Here is a 5817-nt window from a genome sequence, read left to right as displayed (position 1 = left end):
TGTTTTTCAACTTCAGGCCTTACTCCTCCCTCCTAATTTTTTTAGATAAGCTTCTTTTCCTAATCTACCCATTTCACTCTGATCACCTCTTTAAAAGCAGAAGGGCCTCATTTAGCCAGCACTCATTTCCAATATGAAAAACTAGATTAAAGCTGGGCTGTGCTGTAGGTTTATAGCAGTTACCACTATAGTTTGGTATCAATATTTAACCTTAGACAACCTTCCATCTGTAAAATACATAGAGCTGTAATGTCTGTCTTGTAATACACTTTTGTACTGACAGGTGGAGTAAGAGACTCATGCCTAGAAACTGTGGTAGTGGTAGTGGAGGTGGTAGTGGTGCAAGAGTCTGTCCAGCATTTTTGTAATTGTGTCAGATGAAAAGAAAGAAAACAAAGGATAAAGTTAAAAAGGTAAGAAATTTATTTTAATTTCTCCTTTGGGAAATGAAGCTTCATTAAAAACTAAACTATCTGAAAAATGCACTGCTTTTCATGAAATTCTATGATAAAAGAATTGAAACGCATTTTAATAATATCAGTGAGATTAATTTGGATTCTTTTCAGAATAAATTGTTTCATGATTGAAACTCAAACCTTTTTACTAGTTAATTATCTTAGGGTAATGTATTTCAAATTTCCTGAAGCAGCATCTCCTCTCGAAACTGTCTTTCAAGAATCTATAAAAAGTTGATTTTGTTCTCATTCAGAATGAGCACAATTTTCAAGGAGTCAGAACTTCCCTACATATTATAATTGGAGTGATGTTATAACAAAAATAATTTGAGAGTCTCAGTGGATACAATATGAAAATTTAGAAATTAATTCTAAGGATTATGAATTAGTACCTACATGCTTCCATCACTTCTGCACACGTAAAATTTTGTGGGAAAGGTAGTGCCATGTTTTTTGTTCTGCGTCTTTCCAGAAGAAAAGCCAAGTGCTCTTGATCTCCCTCTCACTCTTGCTGATGTCTTAATACTGATGTCAGTCTAGATCTAGATTATTGTAAATGCTGACTGAACCTGACTGTGTTGCCACATGTTTAATGCTGGTGACCTTCCGGCCACCTCACTGAGATGTGCTGGTGTAAAATGCTAAATATGTACCACTGGAATACATTACTGGGACACACATCAGAGCTAGGTAGTTCATTATTAATCTTACAACCTATGAGTCACTTCCATCATGTATATTGCCACCAGTCAAAACTTCTGCACCTGGAAATCTGCTGATTCTGGAAACTTTACCAGTAGGTCATGGGACAGAGTAAAACACTGGCTAGTTCTGCTGCCTATACAGTTTTAACAAATGAGGTTAAAGCTTTGCTTTGTTTCCAAAATAAGCAAATTCAAGCAAACCTATAGAGAAGAAGGGTGTGATTAGTTGCTGATGAGATTTGCACAAATTTCAGTTGTGTTAGCACATCTCCAGTTACACTACAGCCACAGGTTTAGACAATTACCTTTTAATTATCAAGATGGTAACTGTTAATTCATTTTCACTATATATCAATTAACACTATTAGTGGGAACTGAGTTCTCCTTCTTATTGGAGATTTTCTCTTTCTTTAACTCAGTGATCCTTTCCTTCTGCTCACTTTACTGAGAATGTAAATCACATGAGGAAACAAGAGTATAATGGAGAGTACTGCCTATGAAATTTCCCCAAGCCAGCCAAATGATTTGGCAGCTGTACTGGTTTCAATCAGACTTATAGGTGTAAATGCAAGTTTGTGCTTTGGTACTTCAGAAATAGGAATCAGAGGTACCCTTGGTACTTATGAAGTGGCTTCCCCAAATAACTCTTTCTTCTCTTTTCCTCTTCTTCCTTCCCCCTTCCTTTTCCCAGGTTCCACTGACAAGTCCTTTGTCTACCTAGAAGATACTAGAAAAGGATTAACCTAACTAGTACTAATTAACACCTCCATCTTTAGTTTGAAGGATGAAAGTGGCTCTTGATTGGATAAGGAAGTGAATATGAAGAAAGACTGCATACAGAAGACAGTGTCTGAGGCTGGAACTGGGAGAACCTCTGCAGCCAGGTACAAAAATGGCTGCATAAGCTGGTTTGGAAAAGTCAGCTTCAAAACTAGAGGGATGGAATTTCAGTTCATCAGCAAAACCCCTTGGAGTTAAGTCACTGCATTTTTGAAATACTGAAATTTAGCAGAGGATGAGTTTGGCAGCTGTAGAAACTTAAAAGAAAAGAACAAAAGAATTTATACTTCCTTGTTGTACAGACAATTTTGCCATCAAAGCTGCCAAGAGATTTTTATTCCTCTCTTCACTTTGCTTTTGTGTGTATCTTGCAGGAACTACAGTTTATAGTCTCTCAAACTGTACATTGACACTGAAAAGAAAACCCCATGGTTTGGCAGAGGTTCTGAAAAAAAAACATCAGTGGAAAGGAATTTTATGCACTTTTGTTGGCATAGCAGTGAATATGAACAGAACTATGCATAGAAATATCTTCTGTGAGCAGGAAAACAGCATTAAGGCACTCTGTTTCCCTTAAGACTTAATACTTAATCAGGGGCAAAATGATAGAAATATTCATTTTCTCCTTTGCTAAGGATATGACCAGGGTGCAGCAATCCTCACCTTTTGGCACTCTTGTGAGACATGTTCTTCCCATCATTTCTGACTGAACAGCTCCTGAATTCTCTCATGTTTGTGGGCCCAAAATTCTGATCTCTTGTAGGCTTGTAGGTGTACTTAGAAATTATAAACACATTATAAATACATGTTGAGTATTCTGAGTATTGCTCAATAGAGAAAAGCCTACTCTCTTCTCTTTTTCTCCACAGCTTCCCTTTCCAATGCCCTCTAGCAGAAAGAATAAAGCTTAATAATTTATTTTTGGAGAGCAGCAAAGGAAACATTCCAGGTGCTGAATAACCTGAACTAATCAGATTATTTTAAGTATAAATGGCAAGAGAATCTAGATAAAACACAAGCCCTTCTTTTGGCGGTATTTGCACTGCTCTTTCTCTTAGGCTCTCCAGTTCTAAGTATTCCTATTGCCTTTTCCTTGAGTGCCTGGTCCTCAAGCTGGCTGTATAAAGCTATACAGGCTATAAAAAGCTATAATTTTGCTAAATTATATCTCCTTAGAGGGGGTAAACTTGCTAAGAAGTATCTGGAGATGGGCAAAAGACAGATAGGTTTTCATCAAGGTCTCATTTGTGGCTATGTCTGCTCACCATGGCCAAAATTTCTCTGAGTAATGCAATTAGAGCTGCTAATTCCTGAGGTTTCCCAAGAGGAAACCTGGCCTAATTCAGGAACTGACAGAGCTCCACCTGCAGAGCCACGTGGGAGGGAGTCTCACCTGCTGCAGTGTGTGCATCCATCCAACTGCCTGCCTGAAACCAGCACACAGCTGGTCACATGCAGAGTACTGTGGTCTGTGCAATTTGAACTTCTTTCTCTGGAGTTATTTGCATTTTCCTTCTCCTGAGCAAAGGGAAATCACAATGGACATCTTTTCAGTCTCAGAAGAAACTCCCACTCCATGTTGCTGGGCTGTGGGAATTCCATAAAAGATGAGTATTTGACAGGATCCTGGGCTCATATTGTATACACTACAGATAAAACCAACAGTTTATTATAAAGGGCAAAGATTAATAACATGCTCTCTAGGAAAATCTGACTGTGGTATTCTGAACATGAGATGAGGACAGACAATATACATTATTGTGGGGTCATGATGGCCCTAAGCAGATTAGTTTCACTTTGAGTCTCTCCTAAAAGACACGTGGCATCTTTAGATTGACTGGCTTGTAACATTTTTACAGGAGCCTTACTGCATGCTGAAGAGAACTTCCAAAGAAATGTCCTTCAAATATATCTTTTGATTTTTATCCAGTTGTTAAACAAGTGTTTTTCCAGAAGCTGGCCTGTGTTGGCTGCCTAATAAATGCTCAGGAAGTAAAAAAAGAAGAAGAATTTTCTGTTTTATTTTTAACCCTTCTCATTCTTTAATTAAAATCTTAATGATGATACAGTCCTTATTTTCTTTTTTTTTTAATAATTTTTTTGGTTACCTAGGCTGAAAAGTGATGTCTGAAGTAAACACCAGGAATAAATGCTCCCCTTTCCTGAAGCTGGATTAGCAGTGCAGGCTCTCTTGCACATACTAATTTTGGTCTCCTCTGCACTTAAACAGGACTGTTTAGTTCAGTTCAGAAGCCTGATGAGATTATTTCCTTTACAGAAGGTTCTTCTGTCTTAAAGTCATGTTAATTCTTTTAATTTCAAATTGTGTTGCTGCAGAAATAAAGGAAATAAAAAATAACCACTGTGGTAGCAACATTAGCTGTGCTAGTACAGTGTATGTTTAAATTTAATTCCAAACAATATGAAAAAGGAGGATCATGTTTATGTGATAATCTGTATGTTAAAGGAGATTTTAACTGCCCATATATGTCAACAATGAGGAAGAGCCAAAAAATTTACCCATGTCCTGAGTTCCCCTAAAAGCAAAGGTCTGTTAGAGGCAGGCTGCTTGACTTCCCTCAGTGAGGTTCTCCTCTCCCTCTTACTCCCTTGCTATGGTTTCCTCTTGCTTGAGCTCTGAGAAAGAAAAAGTCTCTTGTCTCCGTAGTTTGTCCCTCTAGTTGACCAATTTTTCCTTCTCTTACCCTCATGGTAAAGCAGAGTTGCTGTGGCAGACACAGTGGAGATCTGTTGCAGATCCATGTGCTGCATTTGCAAGTATTTGCCAAGGGCAGAGCAATTCCATCACTCTCCCCTAGGACAGCAGGCACGGCAGACCCTGTCACCACTCTGATCATTTCCCTCCTGTTGTGTTGCTTTGAAATCACAGCTTCCCTCTTCAACTCTGCTTCCAAACCACAGAGACAGTTACAGTCTGTGGGAGGGCAGGAAACATGGGGAAATATTCTGGGGCTTTATTTGTGTACTGTGCTCTGAACTAAATGCTGGCATCCACTCAGGTGTGCTATACATCCACCACCAGCCACAGGTGACCTAGTCTAAGTCGTCTTAACAAACTACTTCAAAACAGCTGGGTTTATGTTAACAGAAAGAAATAAAGGCTACATATGTGAATCTACTTTCTTAGCAGTTCTGGGTGAATTGTGAATCCCACAGCTGCTTCCAGGGGTGGCAAGCACAGCCTTTTCACATTCCCAAAGAAAGGAGAGCTTCCTGTGCTCTGAAAATAACCTCATCAAAATTGTGCACATCAAAGGATAGCATAAAGATATTGGGTGCTTTTGTTAAAAAAAAAAAAAAAAAAAAAAGGAAAAATAAAAGCTCTCTCTTTTGCTGAAGTTTCTCCTGTGTGCTTCTTTGGTACTTGTCAGTATTTCCCACCATCAATCAATCATACTCCCCAGTGAATCAGCTCATCCACTCATCTTCACCTCCCTGCAATTTCCCAACGAGGTTAGAAACAGCAAATTGCTGTAATGTTAAGTAATAAACCCCAACCTTTTTATGACTTGGCTGTTGCTTATTTTTCTCTAGTGGATACCAATAAAGTAGAAAGAGCTCCCTTGAGCAGCACATCTGAGAAGCTGGAATGCTTTTAAGTGCGACAGGTTAGAAGAGGTCTTTAAAGACAATCTCTGGTACTCTCTAAAATTAACTCCTTGGGGAAATCCTAAATAATTCTGGATAATTAGAAACCTTGTAATTGGATGCAGCAGAGTTACAACTACTTTATCAGCCCTGTTGTTGAAGCAGCCTTCTGTTACACTGAAGGCTAAGTAAGCCTGACTGCTTCTGTGTCTCCTATTCTGCACATGCAAAATCTGATACCAAGGAGGAGAATTTCTCCTATAGCTACT

General features: G+C 38.7%; 1 long non-coding RNA gene across 1 annotated transcript; it reads left to right on the top strand.

The window, feature by feature from the left end:
* Positions 1 to 283: 283 nt before the first annotated feature.
* LOC127059337 (uncharacterized) lies at positions 284 to 2288 on the top strand. Its single transcript, XR_007777036.1, has 2 exons — positions 284 to 413; positions 1851 to 2288. It is a non-coding gene; the product is annotated as an uncharacterized LOC127059337 (long non-coding RNA).
* The last annotated feature ends 3529 nt before the right edge of the window (positions 2289 to 5817 follow it).

This window comes from Serinus canaria, chromosome 2, assembly GCF_022539315.1.
Source record: "Serinus canaria isolate serCan28SL12 chromosome 2, serCan2020, whole genome shotgun sequence".
In the NCBI taxonomy this organism is placed as follows: Eukaryota; Metazoa; Chordata; class Aves; order Passeriformes; family Fringillidae; genus Serinus; species Serinus canaria.
This window is presented reverse-complemented; position numbering and strand designations above follow the sequence as displayed.